The 12,192-nt window shown below is 43.1% G+C and overlaps 1 protein-coding gene and 1 pseudogene across 8 annotated transcripts in view; one reads left to right on the forward strand and one right to left on the reverse strand.

Annotated features, from left to right (window-relative positions):
• The window catches only part of TNNT1 (troponin T1, slow skeletal type), a 44,141-nt gene extending 39,695 nt beyond the window's left edge, over positions 1-4,446 (reverse strand). For 4 of the 8 annotated variants that reach the window (XM_044281710.1, XM_044281711.1, XM_044281714.1 and 1 more), the window contains exon 1: positions 4,345-4,446. The gene's annotated coding sequence lies outside the window, so the exon portion shown is untranslated. The remainder of the gene's footprint in view (positions 1-4,344) is intronic. The other 4 variants (XM_044281716.1, XM_044281712.1, XM_044281715.1 and 1 more) reach the window with 2 other exon arrangements.
• Positions 1-12,192, forward strand: part of LOC122926156 — a 354,925-nt pseudogene that overhangs the window by 221,938 nt on the left and 120,795 nt on the right.

The following is a 12,192-nucleotide window of genomic DNA, read 5'->3' on the forward strand; positions in this document are numbered from 1 at the left end:
GTACATTCCTCTGTTATTCTTCCTAGAAATTTATGGAGGAGGAGGAGTAATAGAGGAACGGCACGATTGGAAGAGGAAAGATGCTGCAGAATTCTTAGTATATGAAGAAGTGAGGTAAGCTATAAGCACCGGGAGCCATCATTGTTGTTCGTTCTCCAGCCTGTGGCCCTCCAGGTATAGCAAAACTCCCAGCTTAACCTGACAGTGGCTGTAGTAGAAAGCCACAAGCCGTGGGCTGCTGTGTCTATAACGTATATCCTGTCTGATTATGTGCCTTAGAAATGCAAACACTGTATTCCAGGGGGACGTCTACTAACCTCATCACCACCTTGTAAAATGTGCCACAATTTTGAGCATTTCTTGCACATAAGGGGAGAGATTCATGAAATGTTCTAAAAGGAAAACTGGCTTTGTTGCCCCTAGCAACCAATCCCAGGACAGCTTTCATTTTACCGGTGCATAATATGAATTGAAAGCTGTGCTGTGATTGGTTGCTATGGTCAACAAATCTCCCCCAATGTCGCTTCAAGTTTTAGACCAACTTATAAAGTAGATATGCCCAAAAAATCATCCTCTGCACCAGGCGGGACTAGGAATGTGGCTCAGCAGGGGAACGAGTGGGGCTTAGCGGAAAGGGCAGTGATTGAAGGTGCTAAAACGCTCATTTATCGGGTCAGTACATTTTTGACGTGGCAACTAAAATTGTAATGTGTTGGCAGAACATACTGCGGACAACATACAAAGTGAATGGGGGGGAGATCGTCTTTCCCTTGTACTGTGCTTCCGGATATGAAAGGCACTTTTAAATGGTGGTTCCATCTCAACATTCATGTAATTTCATTTGGATGAGCTACAAATATCAGATTGGTGCAGGTCCCATCTCTAGGACCCACTCCTGTATCCAGAAGTGATGGCAGAGAAGCCACACGTGCCAGGACACCCTCCAATCCCGCTATGGAAGTTCAGAAAAATGTGCTGGCTCAGCTATTTCCAGCATTCCCATAGCGGTGTATGGGGAGGTGTCTGTGCTTGCGCGGTGTGCTGTCCATTCACTTTTATGGGATTTCTGAAAATGGCTGAGCGTACTCGCTTGGCTATTTTCAAATGAAAATGGACAGGGTGTCGCAAGTGCGCAGAGTGCTCCCCTTCACAGAGGTGGGACCCACACCTATCTAACTTTTGTAGCATACCCTCGCGATATGGGACAACCCCTTTAAAGGTGTGCCGCTTGGTTTGTATGTGGTCGATCCCTGCACTTTTACTGCTTGGCATCGACCCTGTAGGAGTACCCTTACCCTACACATGTGTCTTGTTAAAATACAACAAATGGTTAATGTATATGCAGTCATGGTTGATAATTACACCTCTTATTAGCAGCTCATAGTGTTAATGAAACACCGTTTATTTTCCCTTGTTCTATATCTAGGTAGTCTGAGTCACTTACAGGATTAGCCAGGGATAACAGGCTTCAGCTTGTCCCATATCACTAATGAGGTGATCATCAGGTTCAGCATCTTTCCATGTTTGCCCAGGCTACCATATATATTTAAAGTGGGCCTTTCACCTCTCCTGACATGCCTTTTTTAATAGCTACATGTATTCCCCATGTGATAACAATTCTGGATCATCTATTCTTATGGCTCTATCTTGTGCCATTCCATTATTATTTCTGCTAGAAGTTATGAATGAATTGCTAGCAGTCTGCAGTAAGGGTACAGAGGGGAGGTAACCAGTTGGGGGGGGGGGGGGTATACCCGCACAGACGGAAAATGGTAGCACTGATTGGATAGAGTCAGACTGTGCAGGTACACCCCCCCCCCCCCCAAACTGGTTACCTCCCCTCTGTACCCTTACTGAAGGCTAATAGCAATGCATTCATAACTTCTAGTAGGAATAATAAAGGAATGGCACAAGACAGAGCCATAAGAATAGATGTTCGAGGACAGTTTTTACATGGAGAATGCGTGAAGCTAATAAAACAGACATGTCAGGAGAGGTGACGAGGTGACAGGTCCTCTTTAAGGAAATACAGAAATGTACTGGATTACAAAACAGATTTGTACCTAAGGTCACGAGCTATGAGAACTACCAGGAAGAAACCCCAACATAAAATGTTTACATAACATTTGCTACTATAGCTTTTAATCCAAGAAATGTTCTAATGTGTTATTGCTGCTTTTGTTCCTGATCTGGATAACTTCTATATTATAAGGAAATGCTACGTTATATAACTTCCCGACATTACATTCACCAAACACAGGACCAACTTTCAGGATTTCTGGTGTCCCATAAGAGAAAAGATTCAGCCACCCACCCCCACATGTACATTACCAGTTTTCTATCTTGCACCCCAACACTCACTCTCCTTATAGCAGTTGTCTCTGTGGGAACTGGGTAATAAAAATTAAAAACACAAAAAACAACAGCAAAAAATTAAATGCAACATAGGAGCAAGGAAGGAAGTGCAATCCCAGACACCAAAATGAATTGAGACCCCTGACCAAACCATAAATGAATGTGGCCCAAAAAAATCCAGGTCCTGGTCATACACCAAAATGAATTCAGACCCCAGATTCCAAGATTCATTCAGAACATATTCCATACCTCTAAATTAATCCACACTCCAGACCAGACTTCACAATGATTAATCTAGACCTCAGATCAGAACCCTATATAAATCCAGGACCCAAAATTAAGTCAGAACCCAAAAATAGATACCAAAATGTCTTCAGACTCGAGACCAAACCCTGCAACTAGTTCAGATCTCGTACCAGACCCCTAACTTAATCAAAACTCTATTCCAGACCACAAAATTAATTCAGACCAAATCACAAACCAAAGACCGCACCCATAAAAAATCCAGATCAGACTCCAAAATTAATCCTGGACCAGATTAAAGGCGTTGTACAGTGGGTTCATATCTGTTACCCGTTCTCAGGATTGGCAGGGCTCCAACACCCGCTACCCCTGCCTATCAGCTGTTTAAAGAGAAGACGGTGCTCATGCAAGTGCTGTTTCCTTTTCAAGATTACACTGCACGACGTCTCGCTTGTAGCAGCGGTGCAGTGTAATTTCAAGTGCTCACCCCAATTACCCATAAACGTGAGAGTGGGCTACTCTAAAGATGCTGCATGCTATGGATTCACCAGAGATCAGTTCTCTTGGGATGTCATTAGCTGGATTTAAGACCCATGTTAGCTGGCTTTAATATATATTTGTATTACAGCATCAATACCCAGATCATGGTAATATTTCTCCCTAAATCCCAGGTGCTGGGATGTGTGTGCCCCATGAGAAAAGTGGTTTAAACCTCACACCCCCAGTGGTCCAAGTATGTGAGTAGTCATTACCTGTGGAGTTGTCAGGCAGACTATTGTGCTGTATGTGTTATATCTCCATCCAGAAAACCTAAATGGCAACCATTATGGGATCTTAGGGAGATAGAGGCTAATTCAAGTAGGTTAGACTAGTGTCTGACTGGTGGGCGTCCAACTGCTGGGACCTCCTTTGTTCATGAGAACAAGGGTCCTGTCCCCCTATTTGAATGGAACAGTGATGGAACATATACAGTGCAGCTCGGCGGAGATAGTTGAGTGCTATACTTGCTATTTTGGGCAGTCCCATGGAGTCTGCATTAAGCAGCATTGTGCATGTTCATCCACTGTGCCATTTAAATGGAGGACAGAAGACTCCCGTTCTCATGATTGGTGAGGATTCCAGTGGTCAGACTCAATTCTCCACCAATCAGACACTTTGTAGATCAGTCATAAGTTGTCATTTTGGGACCACCCTTTAGGTAACTGAGCGTATATGGATAGCAATTACTGAAGTCTACTTTTCATGCTTATTTACACTTCCTTAGAAGGGTTGGTAGGTGTACTTAAAGAGATCAGTCCTGTGTGGAGACCTACTGGAAGTACTTCATGATATGCTAGCGAGATGGTTCTCTATTTTGCCAGATACCTCTTTGCATATTGCGTACACTTCCTACAGCTTGTTTCTATGAAGGCAATACCATATGTCTATACTGTCTATTAGTTCACATGTAATGGACTACACTCATTCCCATTGATGTTCCACAATTACTGTTAGATTGGCACACTTGTAAGCCAGGAGGCCTATAAATTAGGTCAATAGCTAGCACCCCAGTTATCAAATTTGGAAAACACAATACAACATATAAGTCAGAATATTATATAAGTTGAGCTCTTTGACACAAAGTAAGCAATTCCTTTAAGTATTTTAAATAACCACATACTTTATATTACTTTCAAATATAATACATACAAACATATGAAAATAATAGTTACATAGAGGAGGACTTTCTTGGGCTGTGGAACTTACCTCTGCACCTTACACAGTGGTGGGAATGACAGACTGACAGCTTGGACCCTCTGACTTCAGCTCTGTAACAGAGCCGTCTGCAGGGAGCGAGGCTTTAGTGTGAGAAACTGGACACCACAGTTTTACATCAGTCACATTGTATTGGGTGAGTGAGATCCCCACATCAATATATGGAAAGTGACTAGACACATATTAATGCGGCAGAGCCTGGCACCTCAGAATAACTAGTGATGTGCAGCTAGATTTCACAATATTTAATATATGGGTAAAGATTTGAAGTCATTCTATCTCTCTATATTAATCATAGCGGACATTACTATCCATAGTACTTGTTTTCTATATGGTAGAGGAGCATTTGGGCCGCATCATGTCCAAATCCAGAAGATGCACTCCAAAAATTTTCTCAAGAAAATATTGATTTATTCATTCAATGGTCAGCGATGTTTCATTCCCTTTGTGGAACCATTCTCAAGCCAAGGCTCCAGGGTTCAGATGTATCTGCAACCTCAAAATTTCCTATAGGCATGCTCAGGGATGATGGTGCAAGGGGTTAACCCTGCAATAAAGGAAAGTTTATTGGCACAGAAGTGGGACAAAAAAGGAAATTGCATGCTTTATAACAAAATGCTATAGGGAGAGTCCTGTTGGTCAAGGAGCAGAAGTGCTGGATGGGCCCACCAGGGGAAATGATTCTGAAGGCTTACCTGTTCTTACTCTATTCCAGGAATCAACAATTATTATCGATTGAGTTATGTCTTTAGGATCCATTAGTGTGTCAGAACCTGCTCCAATAGAAGACCATCTGGTACTCTGGTGGGCCAGGACAACTTTGTACAGAAGTGTCACATATTATCAGAGAAGGGCACCGCAGCATAGATGGCCATACACAGTCTGTGGAACCTGTCTGAGACACTGTATGGCATTGTGTGGTATAGTATGTGGGCAGTTTATGGCGGTGACAGCTTGGCTTTTGCTAGCATTGCTATTTATGCAACTGTATGGAAGTGTTATTCAGTCATTGTTATTTCAGCAGTATACTGTATGGCACCAACAGAATTACCACACAGGATGTCATCTAATATAACACCAGCCCTGTATCTCTTTTGTGAACATACCCATGGCTTTGGACTTTTGTGTGGCTGGGTCGGGGGCTATCACATCACTGCTTTAATTAAAAGCCATCTGTCATCAGACTTGTTCCTATGACACTGGCTGACCTGTTACATGTGTTTCTGGCAGCTGAAGGCATCTATGATGGTCCCATGTTCATATGTGTCCGCATTGCTGAGAAAAATGATGTTTTAATATATGCAAATGAGCCTCTAGAAGCCAAGGGCACTGAATATGAAGGGACCTCCTCCTGGGCACTTATGTCAGGTGGGTTAAAGGGCATCTGTAGACATATTAGTACCTATGACACTAGCTGACCTGTTACATGGGCGCGTGGCAGCTGAAGGCATCTGTGTTGGTCCCATGTTCATATGTGTCCGCATTGCTAAGAGAAATTATGGTTTAATATATTCAAATGAGCCTCTACAGTGCCTTGAATAAGTATTCATACCCTTTGAACCTTTCTACATTTCTTCATGTTATACCCACAAACTTAAATGTATTTTATTGAGATTTTATGTGATAGACCAACACAAAGTAGCAAGTATGTGTCAAGTGAAAAGAAAAAGATACATGGTTTTCAAAATTTTAAATAAATAAAAATCTGGAGTGTGGCGCACATTTGTATTCAGCCTTCTCAATACTTTGTAGGACCACCTTTCATTGCAATTACAGCTGCAAGTCTTATGGGGCATGTCTCTACCAGTTTTGCATATCTATATTGCCCATTCTTCTTTGCAAAATAGCTTAAGCTCAGTCAGATTGGATGGAGAGCGTCTTTGAACAGCAATTTTCAAGTCTTGCTACAGATTCTCAATGGGATTTAGGTCTGGACTTTGACTGGGCAATTTTAGCACGTGAAAATGCTTTGATCTAAACAATTGTAGCTCTGGCTGTATGTTTAGGGTTATTGTCCTGCTGGAAGATGAACTCCCACCCCAGTCTCAAGTCATTTCTATCCTCTACCAAGTTTTCCTCCAGGATTTCTCTCCATCCATCTTCCCATCAACTCTGAGCAGCTTCCCTGTCCCTGCTTAAAAAAAATGAATCCCCACAACATGATGCTGCCACCACCATGTTTCACGGTGGGGATGGTGTATTCAGGGTGATGTGCAGTGTTAGTTTTCCACCACACATGGCATTTTACATTTAGGCCACTAAGTTCAACTTTTACCTCATCTGCCCAGATCACCTTGATCACCTTCTTCCACATGTTGGCTGTGTCCCCTACATGACTTGTGACAAACTGCAAAAGGGACTTCTTATAGCTTGCTTTCAAAAATGTCTTTCTTCTTGTCACTATTCCATAAAGGCCAGATTTGTGGGGTATACGACTAGTAGTTGTCCTGTGGACAGATTCTCCCACCTGAGCTGTGGATCTCTTCAGCTCCTCCAGAGTGACCATGGGCCTCTTGGCTGCTTCTGTAATTAGTGCTGTCCTTGCCTGAGCTGTCAGTTTAGGTGGACAGCCATGTCTTGGTAGGTTTGCACTCCCATTTTGGATGATAGATTGAACAGTGCTCCATGAGATGTTTAGAGCTTGGGATATTTTTTTTATAACCTAACCCTGCTTTACACTTCTCCACAGCTTTATCCCTGACCTGTCTGATGTGTTTCTTGGTTTCATGATGCTGTTTGATGACTAATGTTCTCTAACAAACCTCTGAGGCCTTCACAGAACAGCTGTAGTTATACTGAGACTAAAATACACACAGGCGGACTCTATTTACTATTCAGGTGACTTCTGAAGGCAATTGGTCACACTGGATTTTATTTAGGGGTATCAGAGTACAGGGGGCTGAATATAAATGCACACCACACTTTTCAGATTTTGAAAACCATGTCTCATTTTCTTTTCACTTCCCGCATATTTGCTACTTTGTGTTGGTCTATCACATATAATCCCTATAAAATCCATTTAAATTTGTGAAAACGTGAAAAAATGTGGAAAAGTTTAAGAGGTATGAATACTTATTCAAAGCACTTGTAGGAGCAATAGGGACATTGTCATTACAACTAGGGGGTCTGCTCTCTGCAACTGCCGTGCCCTGTCCACTTTGATTGACAGGGCTAGGCAGTGAAAATGTCATCATCACCCTTGGCCATGTCAATCAAAGTGGAGAGGTGCTGCAGTTGCAGAGAGAGCTGAGCTCCTAGGTGTAACGGCAATACCCCAGTTGCTCCTAGAAGCTCATTTGTATATGTTATTACTTTTCTCAGCAACGCGGGCACATATGAACATGGGACCAACACAGATGCCTTCAGCTACTAAGCGCACATGCAACAGGTCAGCCAGTTTCATAAGTACAAATCTGCTGACAGACGCCCTGTAAACAGGAGGCAATGTACAATGTATACATAATGGATAATTACAGAACAGTCAATTATAATTGTATTGCTAGAAGAATGATGCCAAGCAATATCCACACTGCAGTACCGCTTGCCGTACATGTCTCTAAAGAGTTCTGCGTAATTAAATATACATTGATCAGTGAATCTCTGAATATCATTTACTATGGTGGAAAATGAGCAGCAGAAAATAATTTTACATAACACCTTGCTTATCCTACATCTAACTAAGTGCAAGGTCACCAGTAATTCACTGCCTCGTTCAAGAGGTCCCTCGTAGCTGGGCAGGAATCTAACGACAATGTGGCAACCATTAGATCTGTGTATTATTCGCCATTGTTATAGCCATGGAAGGGTGGAAAGGATGGGTCCGTAACTAGAATCCCTGCAGCTGCCGACGAGAAGATAAATTTAGCTTCTAGGGTGGATTCTGACAATGTTGGAGGATTATTTAAATCCGTAGAGCTTAGCTTCTCTTACCCACACCTGGCCCAGGCTATAAGTCTTTCCAATACAATCCCACATCAGCACCGCTTATTGGGTGGGAGTCATTCTGAAGGCATGAGGGAGTCATTGCTTTATCAGATCATTTCCATCTAAAATGTGATGACGTGTAATATGGTTGAGCTGTCCTGTGTGGGTTATCCTGCTGTCCATTAAAGCCCATATACAGGAAGGAGTGTTGTGTGCTGACATACCTACTGTGGAAATGATATGTGCAAACTATTGCCATTGTACACTGGATACCTTAAAGGGATATTCCAGTAGCAAGTTGGTCTGTAGCCACTGGATAGGGTATAAGAGATCGTTGAGGGCTGACCACTGGGACCATCACCGATCACGAGAACTGGGGTCCTATGTCTCCCATATGAGTAGAGCAGTAGTGAAGCATGTGCATTGCGGCTCCATTCATCTATATGGGGCCTCAATGGGAGGTAGGGACAACATCAAGCCAAGCTACACCTCTAACCCTGCCCAGTGCCAATCTATGCGATGACGTCACTGTATGGCAATTACCTACGCTAAACGACCAGGAATGGTGGAGCAGAATGATGAAGGAACAATAAGCGAACAGGCCTCTGCATTATCATATATCTCTCAGTGTTGTCTTTCAATTCAGTCAAATAGTTAATAACAATTGTAATTGACCAGAAAGTTAAAGGGAACCTGTCACGTTGAACATGGTTTCTGAGTTGATTGAAGGCAGCATATTATATATATATATATATATATATACAGTATATATATATATATATATATATATATACACACACAGTATATATATATATATATATATATATATGTATTGTGAGACAGTGACAGGTCTCACGCAGGTTGAAGGTAAGGAAGGGGTGGATAGTGCGGTCCACACCCCTGTTCCACCACAGGTGAGAGAAGCTGGAGGTAATCAGCCTGGCATAAGGCACCTCCCAGAGTGTCAGAAAGGGGGGAGTGTGTTGCCTGTGGACGGAGGCCTGGAGGCTCTGTGTGGTCCAAGCCAGGAGGGCTGAGAGACCACTATTCTCCATGTGTGCTGAGACACTGGACTGGAGACAGTGGGCGTACTGTGCTCTGTACAGCCAGGAGGCTGTGGGACATTGGCTGAGAAAGCCGCATGTGTTCACAGGGTGTGAACAAGGACTTAGGTGAGTTAGTAAACTCTGTGTTAGTTAGAGCCTAGCCGGGCAAGTGTTTATTATTTTATGTGGATGTCACATGTGTCAGGTGAAGCTGCGACTTCATGATAACCTGTATTGGTTGGAGTGTGCACAATAAATGCACGGTTTGGACCTGAAACCTGGTGTCCTAAAGTCTTATCTGTGAGAATGACCCCCAAATAAGAGGCGATCCCTTACAATATATATATATATACACACAGTATACAGTGGATATAAAAAGTCTACACACCCCTGTTAAAATGTCAGGTTTCTGTGATGTAAAAAAAATTAGACAAAGATAAATCATTTTAGAACTTTTTCCACCTTTAATGTGAGCTATAAACTGCACCACTCAATTGAAAAACAAATTGAAATCTTTTAGGTAGAGGGAAGAAAAAATATAAAAATAAAATAATAATAAACGAATACTTTGTTGAAGCACCTTTTGATTTTATTACAGCACTCAGTCTTTTTGGGTATGAGTCTATCAGCATGGCACATTTTGACTTGGCAAGATTTGCTCACTCTTTGCAAAAACACTCCAAATCTGTCAGATTGCGAGGGCATCTCCTGTGCACGGCCCTCTTCAGATCACCCCACAGATTTTCAATCAGATTCAGGTCTGGGCTCTGGCTGGGCCATTCCAAAACTTGAATCTTCTTCTGGTGAAGCCATTCCTTTGTCGATTTAGATGTAATCTTTGGGTCGTTGTACCAAACATATCTTTTTGAATTATGGCTAAAAAGTTCAACCTTGGTTTCATCAGACTATAACACCTTTTCCCACATGCTTTTGGGAGACTTCAGATGTGTTTTTGCAAAATGTAGCCTGGCTTGGATGTTTTTCTTTCTTCTTAAAATATTAGAAGTTGGCACCTCCATATCATTGCATTCAGTTTTTATTCACGATTTGTATAGTGTCCCAACTAGCAGGAGATGCTGAGTAGATTAATATAAAGTTTTATGGTAAAAGATTCAGTATAAGTTATATTTTATTCATTTAAATTCCTGCTCATTCTGGGTTTTGAAGTCCAGGATGAGGTCCTATCAGTGATTGACAGCCTTCCCTCTATGGCTGTGTATACATAGATAGCTGTCAGCTCCACCATTCCTTCACCGTTGGTTCAGCGTAGGTAATTTCCATACAGTGACGTCACCACATACATTGGCACTGGGCAGGTTTAGAGGTGTAGCCTGGCTTGATGATGTACCTCTATGGATTTTTGTTGGGTGGTATCATGGTCAAATAAAAGGAGTGGAAACTTTTTTTCTATTGCCATAGGTGGCCCCTAGTAGGACCAACATCTGTGAGATCATACAGGGATCATGTTAGCAGCTCACCACTGCCATGCCCACCAACAACCATTAGTCTTGACTCTTGACCACTCAACAAAGCCATTACTCATTCCTGTCCTTAACTTGGCCTTACACAATATATACTGTATGGTGGCTTTCCAACTCCTCCCTGACAGCAGATGTTGGGGAGGCTAAGGATCAGGCAGTTGGATTTCAACTACCCCATCCTTTTGTTCTCATGCAGTTAAAAATCTGCTAGAGGGTTTGGGGCAGACTTTCACCCGTCTCGCTTTTAGGGCTCATTCACATGACTATATGAATGGGTCCGCATCCATTCTGGAATTTTGCGGAACCGGTGCTGACCTATTCATTTCAATGGGGCTGCAAATGATGCGGAAAGCACACTGTGTGCTGTCCGCATCTGTAATTCCGTCCAGAGCCCTGCAAAAAAAGATAGAGCTTGTCTTATTCTTGTCCACAATTGAGGACAAGAATAGGCATTTTCTATCATAGTGGCGGTCATGTGCGGTCCGCAAATTGTGGAACGTACATGGGCCGGTATCTGTATTTTGCGGAGTGCTAAACACTATGGTCGTGTAAATCTAGCCTTAAAGGGAACCTGTCACCTGGATTTTGTGTATAGAGCTGAGGACATGGGCTGCTAGATCGCCGCTAGCACATCCGCAATATCCAGTCCCCATAGCTCTGTGTGCTTTTATTGTGTAAAAAAACTGATACATATTCAAATTAACCTGATATGTGTCCTGTCCCTGAGAGGAGTCCTGCTTGAAGGAGCCTAGCACTGCCCCACATTCTCCAAATCTCCTCCTTGCTCCCCGACGTCACAAAGCTAGAGCGCCGTAATCTCACGATGCGCGAGCTAGCGCATGCGCAGTTCATTCCCTGAAGCTGATGCCAGCACAGAGAAGGAACACCATGCTGACTCTGCGCATGCGCTAGCTCGCGCATGGCGAGATTACGGCGCTCTAGCTTTGTGATGTCGGGGAGCAAGGAGGAGATTCGGAGGTGCTGGGCTCCTTCACACTGGACTCATCTCAGGGACAGGACACATATCGGGTTAATTTGCATATGTATAAAGTTGTTTTTTTGACACAATAAAAGCACACAGAGCTATGGGGACTGGATATTGCGGATGTGCTAGCGGCGATCTAGCAGCCCTTGTCCTCAGCTCTATACACAAAATCCAGGTGACAGGTTCCCTTTAAGGACACATGCATACGTGGTCTGGTCAAGCGTGCACGTGTATGGGGAGTTCAGGGGAACAAGCACTCGGCCGACAGCTGTCTGCAGTCTATGGGCAGCCTTTAGCACTTATTGTCTCTTTTGTCTGCTGCGTTCCATTCTAGCTTTGAACGAGTCCCCAGCTTTGCGCTGCAGTAAACTCTGACTACCTGCACAGAGTGATTCCCACGCAG

This window comes from Bufo gargarizans, chromosome 2 (assembly GCF_014858855.1).
Source record: "Bufo gargarizans isolate SCDJY-AF-19 chromosome 2, ASM1485885v1, whole genome shotgun sequence".
NCBI lineage: Eukaryota > Metazoa > Chordata > Amphibia > Anura > Bufonidae > Bufo > Bufo gargarizans.